Raw genomic sequence first — 13791 nt, forward strand, 5'->3', positions numbered from 1 at the left:
TGGTAGTTCATCGTTTTACAAGGAGGATTTAGATATACACTTGCATCACATCTGCCACTCTCTTGCCTGCTCCCCCTACAAATGGTCCATTGCACCTTGGCATTAAACTAACCAGAAGCACTTAAGGTTGTCTGAATTAGAGATTTATTGCTTACTTCTTCTTCCAGATCATTTATGAGTATTGAGTGATGTCAGTCCTTACATCCATCCCTTTTGGACTTCAGTCTAATGCTTATTCATCCCGAGAAGCTATGGTTTGTTCTTATTAGTTTTCCTTGGAGGTCAGGTTTAAAGCGATGGGAAGTGCAGGAGAAGTGTGTATCTTGCATCCCATGTTACACAAGGCTTTGCAGCTGTGATCTATGCTTGCTTTTCCTCTGCTAGGAAAAAAGAGATCTACATTCTACAAAACTCCAGCCAGAGCAGGGCTAGTTGTCTGGGATTTTCTGTAATCTAATAGAGCAAGTTTAATAACTCAAGAGAAGCCTGCTGTATTTGCAGCTCATGGCTCATGAATAGATATACTATGGTAATTTTCTGAACTCGGTCTCTTAGGCTAAATTACATTATTTTGGTAATGCCTCTCCTGAATTAACTGCAGTTATTTGAGAATCCAGCATCTCCAACTTACCAAGGGAAGGGAATCCTTGGATGTTAGTGAGCTATTGAATTCCAACTGGACCTCATCCTCTGTAGAGGAAAATGGCTAGTGGATGCAGACTTTTCAGTGCTTTGGGGTAAAATAAATATTTTTTATGTGGGCAGCACACTTCTCCTCTACTGATAAATGTGGATAGTGAATATCATGAGCCTCTCTTTTTAGAACACTTCAGTGCTCCTCATTCCTCCAGGATGAACTCCAAACTCCTTAACACAACCCACAGGGCCTTTTGCCTGCTGGTACCTGCTTTCCTCATCTCATTGCCTCCTCCCTCTCTTCTTTCCAGCTGGACTGGACTAATCTCGGGACACCACGTGGCCAAATTCTTTGTCCCCTCTGGGCCAATCTATGCACAGGCATTCTGCTGTTCCTTCCCCACATATGTCTCACTATTAATTATGTCGGTAGTAGTAGTTAGGCTCTGTCTTAGTCGGGCTTACATGGATTCTCTCACTAAATCCTTACAACAACCCATGAGTGCTATTATTATTCTCATTTTGCAGATAAGGAAAATGAGGCTTAGTGTGCATGTCAGAGACCTACCCAGGCTCACACAGCTATTAAGTGGTAGCACAGGGAGTTGAAACTAAGTAGTCTGACTCCTGAGCCCACTCTCGGCTGTAGTGCCTCTCAGCTGTACTGCCTCTCAGCATGTGATTTAAACATAATTATGTGGCTAACTCCTACTCATTACTTAGACATCACTTGCTCCAGAAAACCTCCCTGATATCCCCCTACCTCAGCCCCCAGTGGGTTATGTGCCCTTCCTGTGCTTGCTCACATTGCACCTTCCGTTTCTCCCTTTACAGCACTTACCTTACAGATACCCCTGCAATTACTTGTTTACTTGTCTGTGTCCCCCACAAGCTCCTGAGACCCATGGGGCAGTATCCCATTAGCTTCTCTTGCTATTTTATCCCCAGCAGCTACCAGGAAGCTTGGCATTCAGCAGGAGCTCAATAAATGTTTACGAAATGAGTGGTCCTTTGACTAAACTTAGCTCCACTGAAAACCGTGCACAATTCTTTTGGCAGGAAAAGGTTAATCCTCATCTTAACTGAATTTTCAGACTTTAATGGAGGAAATACTCAGCAGCTTCTCCTTTCATTGGAATTCCAGAATTATGTGACTAGACAGAGGCTTTCTTGTGGTTAACAGAGCCTAGTCATATGTGTCAAGACTATCACTTCAATCAGGTTTTTGCTCACTCCAGCTGTCTCTGCCCCGTTAAATGCTTGTTTACAAAAGAGGTAAACCAGGAAGTGGCTTGTTGCTTTACAGAAAGATTCACCAAAGGATTCTTACTTCTCATTTGGCCCGTTACTGTGTATCATGTAACACTGAAGCTGGGAAGTAACACTGGACCGTTGCTCATCCAACCCTTTTTAAATAAGAGAGAAAAATAAGGCACAGAGAAGCTCAAATTCAACCACTAGTTAGTGGCCAAGCCAGAGCTATAATCTACATCTTTTATTTAAATAGTGAATTTATGTGGTGCATTTAAAATATGATTACTTTACAAAATTTTTTTCACATTTATAGCAATAAATGTTTTAGCTCTAAAGCAACATATAATTATTTGTATACTTCAGCAGTGCAGACACGAGAAAAGGTTTTTAGAAAACTTTGCTCAAGTCTTACATTCAGAAAATTGTGTAGAGCTTGATGAATTTTCATAAAGTTAATGTATTGATGTAACCAGCACCCAGATCAAAAAATAGGACATTAACAATGGAAGATTTTTTACTATAAATAATATATGATTACTTTAATATTATCACCTACATATGTTCTATAAAATATATTACAGGCTTAATCATAACAGGAGGTTTTTATGGGAGGTGGGTAGAGAGGGGAAGGGACTTTAAGACAACTTATCCTTATGTGCAACTCTCACAATTCCATAATGCAGTATTTAAAAAATATATCCCTTTGCTTTTGTAATGAAGATGCATTTACTTATTTGCCTATTTGTTTGCAGAATTAACGTACGTCCTGGCTGATTGTAAAGTCATGAAGACCAATCTGTGTGAATCCGACTCATATTCTATAGTGCTTAAATATCTACTTAGACCACTTTGGGGGGATCATTTGTTACATGGGATTTGTAAGCATTGGTGTGTGTGTGCTTCATTCTTTTTAAAAGAAGGTGAAATCTTGAATCTATCATTAGCGGTAAACACACGTACTCTGAGCCCTGATGGGTTTGCATGGAGCTCATTACATGTTTTTACTTATGCTTTTTGGCAAACTTGGATGTATTTCTGAATGGTCTGACTGGCGTTAGGGTGTCGGATTGAAGAGCTGACCTGTGGCCCAGTTCATTAGTACCAGGTTTTAAACGTCCAATTCAATACTACCTGACAAAGAACTTTATTCCCCACGTAGGCATTGCCCAGAACTTTAGACAAATTATTTAACCTGAAATAGTCTTGTCACTCCAACTCTTGGAGTAACCAATTCTGTCACATAATTATAATAAACATTTTGGGGAATAAAACTTCTGCCTAATATTGGATCAGAATGTTACACTTATCTGCAAGGCCAGTATATTACATGAACATTATCATTGTACAGTTCACTTAATAGAACAGTGACTGGGCAATTTCTGGAAAATCTTTCATGATCTAAAAGTTGCTTAGCCCAGTAGATTTTTAATAACATCTAACATCCTAAGAAAGGTGTTTTTTTTTTTCTTTTCCCCATTCCCTATCTCCATCCAAGGATAAAATTCATCCAGTTATTCAGAGCAATGGCTCAACTAACCTTAGTCCAGAAAAAAAAAGGTCTTACCTGTTTTTTTGTTTTGTTTTATTTTGTTTTGTTTTGTTTTTGTGGTACATGGGCCTCTCACTGTTGTGGCCTCTCCTGTTGCGGAGCACAGGCTCCGGACGTGCAGGCTCAGCGGCCATGGCTCACGGGCCCAGCTGCTCCACAGCATGTGGGATCTCCCCAGACTGGGGCACGAACCCGCGTGCCCTGCATTGGCAGGCGGACTCTCAACCACTGCGCCACCAGGGACGCCCAGGTCTTACCTGTTTTAAACTTACTTCCTGCTGTCTAGAATAGCCCCTTCAGCAAGCAACGTATTAATTTACTTAATTAACATGTATTGTGCCTTCTTCAAGGCCAAGCAGGGTCCAATTATGTGCTATAGCTAATTTTACCTTCTTCCTTTTGTACCTCATTCTGCTTCCCCTCAGCTCCCCCCTTAGCCTTATAGGCTTACAACAAAAGCTCAACAGGAGCTAGCAGTAGCGTGATAAAATTAAATAGAATGTCACAGAAAGGCCTGGGAGTTTGAAAGATGCCTTTTAACTTTAGCAGGGAGACAGAATAAAATAGCCCTTGTCCTTGGCTTGGAGAAGTTTATATGGCAATTACATGATGGTTATTCTGTTTATTTGCCCTTTTTGGACACTGTTTTTCTTTACGTGAGAAAAATATGTCAGCGGAATTGCTATTGAGAGTACACATCCCCTAATAAAGGCAAGTGTTGTCATCCTGTTGACGCCACCAAAGCCTGTTAGGACTATTAATTTTGTTGTTCATTTAGGCATGCATGGTTGCCACAGCAACAACAATCTCATAGTTCCTTCAAGCCCTCTGTACAGTGAGCATCTGTTGAGAGTCCTATGAAGGTTCCATAGTTTCTGTCCTTCCTGTCACAGATTGAACCCCTTGCTTGCTCTCCTTATGAGCTACATATTTATCAAGAATCCCTAGAGAGAGAAGAGTCTCTTTGCTGGAGCCAGTCAAAGGAGAAATCGAAATGAAAATGAAGGTTTTTGTTTCCCATGGGCTGTTGCAGAAGACCTCAGAATAGGTGGTTTGGAAGTCAGACAATTATTAAAAATCTTGGTCAGCTGAAATGTGAATAAATCCTTGGCAAAATTCACAGCCAATCTTTTATAGAGGGTGGCCAGGACACTTAGTGTCCTGCTTAAAGCCAAAATTGTAAATTCTAGCCTAAACTCCCAGTGGTATGCAGTAATAGGGTGCAGTCTCTTGCCAACTATTTTTCATAGTCCAAGACATTCTCCTAAAGAACTATATTGTTTTCAGAAAATATGTGTCTTGAAAGGACACATTTCCTCTTTTAATTTCCTCCTAACCACGGGCTGGTAGCTTACATGTTTTCAAAAGCCATCTTCTAAGACAGCCATCTTCTACGACACTATTTAACATGAGTCCTTGTCTTTGATGCTGTCCTAATTCATCTCATCTGCAATTTATACAGTCAGAACTGGAGGAGAGTAACAATTTACAGATAAAGTACATGCTACCAAGTGAAAGGAGCTGAGACAGGGGCAGTCTGTCTTTTTACAGCTGTTAAGTCCTTGCAGAATCCTTAGTTGAAACTTACATGTAAATATTAGGGCACCTGACTGAGTAAGTTTATCAAAACATCTTTATAGGTTTCCTACTCCTTCTGTCATTACTCTGATCAAGATGATCAAGAACAGATTTCTGTATTCATTTCTGCAGAGAAGCTTACTCATCCCTCTTCAAAATTCTCTTACCTAATGATACCTATTGTTCAATCATAAGTAATATTTAGCAATAAAATCTTTTACTTGGAGGAAATTATCTTTGAAAAGAATTCAACTTGGAATTCTCTACTGATTAAGTAATTGTCATTTCCACCTTTCAGTTTAGAGAAGAAACTTCTAAGCTGAATACCATTCTTAGGTAAGAAGGTTGGGTCTGGGTTACTCTGGCTTCCATAAGACAGTGAGCATGTTCTGGGGGCTTCTTTTTTGCAGATCTTTGTGGGGACCCCTGGGACCAATTTTTGTAGGACTCTCCCATTCTAAGCACACTTTCTGAACCATTTTTACTTTTTATTTCCATTTTATCAGCAAAGAAGTCTTCTCTTCATTTTATATTTTACTTCTACAGGATCATAAGATCGTAGTATTTTTGAGCTGGAAAACAACCCCCGCGCCGCCTCCACTGATCCTCTCTTATGCATTTCTGTCCTCAAAACTTGCAAGGTCTAACTATGCTCATGTTGATTACTTTTAAAAACTTATATACATGGGGCTTCCCTGGTGGCGCAGTGGTTGAGAGTCCGCCTGCCGATGCAGGGGATACGGGTTCGTGCCTCGGTCCGGGAAGATCCCACATGCCGCGGAGCGGCTGGGCCCGTGAGCCATGGCCGCTGAGCCTGCGCGTCCGGAGCCTGTGCTCTGCAACGGGAGAGGCCACAACAGAAAGAGGCCCGCGTACCGCAAAAGAAAAAAAAAAACCAAAAAAAAACTTATATACATGGATTCATTGGCAGCTGAACACAAACCAAACATTTTGTTATATACAATTTATTATACAAGTGTGGGTTTAAGGGAAATAGCCCTAAATTACAAATGAGATTTTTTTTTCTAGTTCCAGCTCTGATTTTATTCACGGAATGACCCTGGACAAGTCTCTCAATTTTGCTAGGTGTCAGTTTCTTTATCTGTAAAATGAGAATAGCATTCTATCATAACTTATTATAAAGATAAATGAGATAATATATTTAAAGACTCCTTGGAAAGTGTGAGGTACTATATATAAGTATCAGGTATGTGGATACCCGTCCATAATGCCTGTCTCTGGAGTCCACATCAGCCTAGTGACTTTAACTGTGCCCTTAGCCAAGGTCACAAAACCCGATTATAAATCCACTTACAAAAATGTGGTTTACCTTGACCACACAATTTCACCAATAGCAATCTATATTGCAGAAATTTTCATTCATGTGTGATTATTGGCAAATGACAACTTTTCTGTACTTCATTTTCTCACCTCTAAAATGGATTTGACAATTTACCAAACACAAATAATTTTAAATGTATAGAATAAATCTAGAAGAACACATTTGGTTACCCTGAGACACAGGATAGTGTCAAATGCTTTTGTGAAGTTAGAATATATTGCAGTCTAGTTGTTTTCCCACTTCAACTGTAACTCCCGACTCTGGGGTCTCTATTAATAGTTTCCCTTTAGCCCCTACAATGGCCAGCATAGAGCTAGGAACATGGCAGACACTGAAGATATGTGTTTTCAAAGAATAATGACATCTTGTGTATATTAAAAAACAGGGTTTTAACTTGAAATTTTCTATTAAGTTATTCATTCATTAGTTTATTAATAAATTATTCATTAATTCAACAAGCAGTTGTTGAACATCCATTAGAGGCCAAGCGTAATAGGTGTTGGTATACAGTCATGATAAAAGGCTTATGTAAATATCTAATTAGACTAAGTTCTCTCTGCCAGTAGGTCTGAACTGTACAAGGTTTGGTACCTGGACTTGAATAAATTTTATGCTCTTGCTTGCAATCCTTCTACTTTAAGGAATACTCTTCAGTGACTCAGATGAAAACTCAGAGGAAGCTAGTAGAGCCTTGGAGAGCCTGATGGAGCATGAAGTGCTCTAGATGATTCTGAAGGCCTACAGACCTTGAGCATCCTCTCCTTTGGTTGAGAGATCTGTAATGAATTCTCCAGTTATGAGCAGGGCTGAAGCTGACACAGCAAGCCTGGGGGTTGAGGGCATGGAGCCACTGCCTGAGTTTGAAGCTAAGCCCTACCACTTACCAAGTGGGTAGTCTTGGGCAAACCATATACCCTCTCTGCCTCAGTTTCCTCATCTGTTGAATGGAAGTAATAATATGACCTCCTTGGGTTGTTTTATAGATGAAAAGAGATGATACACTTAAAGTAACTAGCATAGCGATTAATATATTTAAGGATCCAGCACATGATAGCTATTGTTATTATTTTAAAATTAATCTTATCAAGAAATAAAGCAGGGACTTCCCTGGTGGCACAGTGGTTAAGAGTCCGCCTGCCAATGCAGGGACACGGGTTCGAGCCCTGGTCTGGGAAGATCCCACATGCCATGGAGCAGCTAAGCCTGTGTGCTACAACTACTGAGCCCACGCACCACAACTACTGAAGCCCTCATGCCCTAGAGCCCACATGCCACAACTACGGAGCCCATGCGCCACAACCACTAAAGCCCGTACACTCTAGGGCCTGCATGCCGCAACTACTGAGCCTGCATGCTGCAACTCCCGAAGCCCTTGCACCTAGAGCCTGTGCTCCACAAACAAGAGAAGCCACCGCAATGAGAAGCCCGCGCACTGTGACGAAGAGTAGCCCCCGCTCACCACAACTACAGAAAGACCGTGCGCAGCAACGAAGACCCAACGCAGCCAAAAAAAAAAAAAAAGAAGAAAGAAAGAAAGAAAGAAAGCAGCCAGTCCATTGGTATGGGGGGGGGGGTGCCCTGGGACCAGATGAACGTGGAGATGAGATGAGCACAAGAGATTAGGAGATGGTAAATAAATAATGAGAATCAGCAACAGGGTGAGAGTACAATTGATAGAGGCCAAAGAATCAGAGAATCCTAGGATTTTAGAGTCAGAATTCATTTATTCATTTATTCATTCATTCATCCACTCATCCATTCCATAAATATTTACTGAGCACCTACTATGTGCCAGAAGCTGTTCTAGTTGCTGGGTCTATGCATTGACTAAAATATTGCTGCCCTTGTGGGCTTTATATTTTAGTGACAGAAACTGGACCATTTGGTCCCCTTCTTATCACATGCAAAAACCCTGCTACAGTGCACCGAATGCTGATCCTCTATCCTCTTGGTCTTTTAAAAATAATATATGTATTTTAAAATATTTACTTCACTGCGTGGGGTCTTTAGTTGCAGCACGTAGGATCTTTTCACTGCAGCTCTAAGGCTCTTCATTGCGGTGTGTGGGCTTCTCTCTAGTTATGGCATGTGGGCTCCAGAGTGTGCGGGTTTAGTTGCCCCATTGCGTGTGAGACCTTAGTTCCCCGACCAGGGCTTGAACCCACATCCCCTGCATTGCAAGGCAGATTCTTAAACTCTGGACCACCAGGGAAGTCCCTATCCTCTGTTTTTATATGTCTAGGAAAGTACATTAATGAATAGGAACAGCGCCTTCCACTCTTGGCCAGCTGGAAGTGTGAGGTTCTTTTTAAAGTGCCGGGCTTCCCTGGTGGCACAGTGGTTGAGAGTCCACCTGCCTATGCAGGGGACACGGGTTCATGCCCCAGTCCGGGAAGATCCCACATGCCACAGAGCAGCTAGGCCCGTGAGCCATGGCCGCTAAGCCTGCGCGTCCGGAGCCTGTGCTCCACAACGGGAGAGGCCACAACAGTGAGAGGCCTGCATATCGCAAAAAAAAAAAATAAATAAAAAAAATAAAGTGCCTAAGTATAACTCTATGCTTATTGTATTGTATTGAAAATAGTACTGAACTCTGAATAAAGCTAACCTGCTTCTATAGGACAGCATTTGAAAAATCCTAGAGGTTCTGAGGAATACAAATTTTGGTAAACACAATCCAGAATTGGAAGGGTAGGGAGAAAGGCCAGAGATCATTCAAGTGTGTGGCCATCAAGAATGCAGCAGAGGGTTTTTCTGGCAGAACTGTGGAAAAACCTATAGTCTGATGAGGCAGATTCATGAAGAGTGGTGAGGGGGCTCCTGTTCCCACCCCAGAAAGGTTCACTGGTCTCATATGTGGCTTCCCTCGCAGCCATGTTTTCCCACCTCATTACCTCAGGTACTCTATATGTACTGCTGAAGTCTCCCTGAGAAGGAAGCAAAACCTTCCCTCCAAGGAGGTCACCTAGGATTGCAGTGCTTTGCTTCAGGCAAACATCCCTCCAGGGAAGGAGCCTTCACTCTCCCTGCTGTGTGCATAGATTGAGGAGCCCCCAAGTCTTGACAACAGGTCAGTGGCAAGCCAAGCTTCTAGACCCAGACAGTGGCACAGATTTTTATCTGAACTTAATTCCTTTTTCAGAAGAGCGTTCATGGCCTTTCGTCTCTTATTTGAATTTAATCCCCATGGATCACAGTTTTGTTCTGCGGATCCATCTAGCAAAACATGATTCAAGGGTTCTTGGTCCTTGGCTGGCTCACAGAACTACAGAAGTCTGAAGAGATCAGCCCTCTTACTTACAGGTGAGGAACCAGGGCTCGAGAAAGTCAAGTGAGCAGCCACAGTCAAGTGGCGAGTTGGTGCCGCGGACTAGCCCTGTGCCAAGCTCCAACTGACCAGGGTGTTGAGAAGGACGAGGGATAAGAGAATGAACTGCACTGAGATGGGATCAGGAGGACCAAGACAGCTGATGGCTGCAAGGCGGGTTTATTGAAACATAGCAAGGGTTATATACATGTGCAAAAGGAAAGTACCCAGACATATCATTCTTGGAAATCTCTGAACTTTCGCCAGTTCTCATATCAAAGGTACAGTCCCTCGGGAAGAACCTGTTGAACCAAGACCACATGGAACAACCAGGGCTTTTCGACCTCTTTGATCTCAATGCCCTGGATGAGGTGGCCTTGCCAACCTCTTTTACGTCACCCTTTGATCTCTGATTCATAGCATTCCTCCTTCAGGCAGGGACATGCCGGGATAGTCCCGCTAGACTGCCCCTGTGCCGGGACAGTCACACCAGACTGCCTCCAACAAGTTGGTAGAAGCACTGGACTACAAGAAAGGTTACAAGTCTTCATCCAGGGTTCTTGTAATTTTTTTTTATTAGCAATAGGAAAATCTGCTCAAAAACAACTCATAAACCTCCTAGAATAGAGATCTTAGATGTCATAGGTAAAAGAGAGTATAGAGATCGTGTAGCATAGTCCTCTGAAAGAAATTTTAGAGTTTTAAAGTACCTTCTCCCTTTATTTTATTTAAAGCAATGTCTGGCTTGCCACAGCCAGGAGTTTGAGATGTGTTCTATGGCGTGTGCACCTGTGCACCTAGGGATGATATCAGTGTGGCTCCCTGAAGATTTCAAGACAATGCCTCCTCTCACGTTTTATTTTGTAGTAAAAATAATTTGTGGTGGTTTTGGTTTTCCTTGTCTTATGAGCTGGGGGTGACAGCCAGAAGGCCACTGTCTCCTAATTTTCTGTGTGGTCATTATCCGTACTCCATTCAGACCACAGTGAAGACCACTGGATTGTAAATGATACCCCAGGGACTGTTCATGTGGTCATCTGTGGGGAGGAAAAGGGGAGGTATGTAGGCAAGCAATGCTGACCAAAATATTTCTCCTGAAAGCTCTCATACTTGCAGTATGAGTTCACCACTGGAAGACTGCCATGTTTTCTATTTTAAGGTCCCATGTCCTTTATGTCGCTCTGCTGCTCCTAGTTCTACCCTGTAGTGTGGAGAGTAGAGATGAAGATAATGCGTCCTGGAATTGGACTTCCTGACTTCAAATGTTGACTTTGCACTGACTAATTTTGTGATTATAGGCAAATGTCTTAATCTTTCTGGGTTTGTCTCCTATCTGTAAAGTGATTTGACAACTTTATCTAACTCTAATGATTGATGTGAGGACTAACTGGATAGAGTATTGACACACTGGCCTGCAGTGGCCACTTAGTGAATGCTAGCTGTTACCATTAACATCTCAGCTTGTGCAGCCCAGCATTGTGGAAGGAACACTGGATCAATGGGACAGTAGACACAGGATTTGGTCCAGGCTCTCACTTTTACTTAGCTGTATGAACTTGGGACAGTCACTTGATCCCAGGTCACAGAATGCAAGACATGGAAGCAAGCATTTGGTCCAACCTCCTCATCTAATGAATGAAACTGAGGAAGAGGCTCACCCAGAGTCCACAGGGAGTTAATGCCCAGGCAAGGATCAGCCAGTACCTACTCTCTTGACTTCTAGCCCAGAGCTCTTTCTATCATTACTTTGGGGACCAAAATCCTGCCAAGTGTTCCCAACTTTGCTGAAGACCTGAGGACTTTGGGGTTGGCAGGCAAATGGTTCCTAACAAGCTGTCTTGGGGTTGTGGCCATCCCAGAAGCAGCAGCCAATGCATTCTAATATGTCATGGTTGGTATAAGTGTTGGAAGCATAATGATGCCTTTAAGAAGCTACTGGGTGAATGCCGCTGCACTTTTGGGGGGCCCAGAAAAACTCATTCCAGACCAACAGGACAAACTTGGGCAGGTTCTTATGGCCCAGTGGCTTAGTGATCAACCACATTTCTTCTTTCACTTTCTTGGCTCCTGCCTGAGAAGCTCACAGTGACTGTGTCTCTCTACCTTAAGCTGTGGATGTCTCCTTTAGAGCTCTTACTAGAGGCTCTTGCCACACATTTCCTTCTCTCCTCTCTCACTCAGATCCTAGGAGTATAGGTTGACCATATTATCCACTCTTGCATATATGGCTTGATCTGCAAGGTCCTCTTTCTGTTCTGCACCCTGCCCACAATGGACGCTCAACAAAGCCAGTCCTCTGCTCATTGTTCTAAATACATCCCAGGCTTCTGGCTCTGGTTCATTGCATGTATTATGTCTTTCCATTGATTCTTGCTGAGTCCTCTCAGATTAACTATTACATTTCTATGAAGCCCACAATGGTCCCCCTACTCAGAAGTGGTCTCCTGTTCCTTAGAACTTTCAAAGGACATATTGACTGTAACTGATGGTTTACACATGTCAGTAGAGGTCCTATCTCTCTTAAGAAGCTCCTTCAGAACCATGTACTGACATCTTTTTAATCCTCCAAAACATTTAGCAGAGCTCCTTGCCCATTGTAGGAGCTCAGTTAGACCTGCTTGAACAAGTGTTGACTGGTTAGCAGGGTTGCTAACCACGGGCTCCAGCCTTAATAAAAAGATTATTCCTTCACAATGAAAAGTGCTTTCTCCTTGGGCGCCATTGTGAGTCTGTGATAAGTCAGTCATAGCCATTTAAAGTTTCCTTGAAGCTGTGGCAATGCCCAGTTGTGTTGAGAATTCTACTTTTTAGAAATCCGGAGTGACACATTTTTGAAATTAATATCAATTAAAATAAATTTTGCTCTTCTTTTTCTGTTGGCAGAAACTGACCACCCAAGATGGACAAGCAAAACAAACTAACATACTTTAAAAATGCAAATAGAAGTTCAAGGACATCAAAGGTGTGATGAGTGATGGAGTTCTGAAGCTTTCATTTACTCACCCACTCATTCACTCAATCAGCAAACAGATTCATGCAGTTTGATTTCCTGCATTTCAGAAGGAAACAGTTGTGTTATTCTATTTATGCAGAGTTCTACGCAGAGTTCTATATAGCCCTCTGCTAGAGCCCTGTGCTTCTGAAATTGTTTGCTAAAATAATGGTCAGAAGTAGTTTGTGTTCACAAAGTCGAACTCAGTGTTTCCCTAAGATCAAATACTCGATGACAAATTTTATCCCCAAATTCGGTAAAAAAATGAGACGAATGCAAAGATTAATCCTTGAAAGCCCTTGAATAAGCCTTTCCTCCTCCATTTTGTTTGCTTTTTAAATATTGTAATCAGAGAATAATAGGTGAGTCCTTCTGTGGATAATTAAAACACATGTAAATTGAAATTCTCAGGCCAGTAATTAAATTGAGGAGTTCACTGGGTAATGTTTACTTTTTAGCTCCCAGATTGTGTGTTCAGTTCCTCTTTAAGCTGTACTTTTTCCTTCTTTTTTTGTCTTTTTCTTCAGTCTGGGAGATCAAAGCAACCTGAATTTTACAATAGCATCTTGTGAAAGAAGAGGCGGAGGGAAAGCCACAGTAGTTTCAGTAAATAATGGGCTTTGATGTCTCCAACTTGAAATCCATATTTTGAGAGCCCTGATGTATCTAATAGTATTTGGAATAAAATTTTAAGTCCCAACGCTGGGGCCTTTTGCAGGGAAACATGCGTGTGAAAAGTGGATGTTAACATTCATCTCATATCTTACCCCTGCCTTACAACAAAATGCTTCCATTCTTTGTGAAGGTTGTGTGGTGTCCATGTCACATGTGAGTAGTTTGTCCACTTCTTTTTGGCTGCTGTTCACAAAATTAAGAACTGTTAACCTTGGCTTGAGGCTTTGGGCAATTCATTGCGGGGGGGAGGTAGTTAAGAAAAAGTAGAAGGAAAAAAACGCTTTCCAGGAATACATCGTTTTCTCTAAAACCGTAGAATCATTCCAAGAGCCCCTCTTTGACCGTGAGAAATACCTGTGAGAGCTAACCATTGTTAGGGATTTATGTCTTTAGGCTAAAATCTGTTGGTCCCATTAGTTTGTTTTTGGGTGCAGGTACTGTGGTGCCATTTTAAAAAT

General features: G+C 42.0%; 1 long non-coding RNA gene across 1 annotated transcript in view; it reads left to right on the forward strand.

Moving 5' to 3' along the window:
• Nucleotides 1–13335, forward strand: part of LOC132510013 (uncharacterized) — an 84569-nt gene extending 71234 nt beyond the window's left edge. Inside the window, exon 3 of the long non-coding RNA XR_009537211.1 lies at nucleotides 13186–13335. This is a non-coding gene — a long non-coding RNA (uncharacterized LOC132510013). The remainder of the gene's footprint in view (nucleotides 1–13185) is intronic.
• The last annotated feature ends 456 nt before the right edge of the window (nucleotides 13336–13791 follow it).

The sequence above is a fragment of the Lagenorhynchus albirostris genome, chromosome 19, assembly GCF_949774975.1.
Source record: "Lagenorhynchus albirostris chromosome 19, mLagAlb1.1, whole genome shotgun sequence".
In the NCBI taxonomy this organism is placed as follows: domain Eukaryota; kingdom Metazoa; phylum Chordata; class Mammalia; order Artiodactyla; family Delphinidae; genus Lagenorhynchus; species Lagenorhynchus albirostris.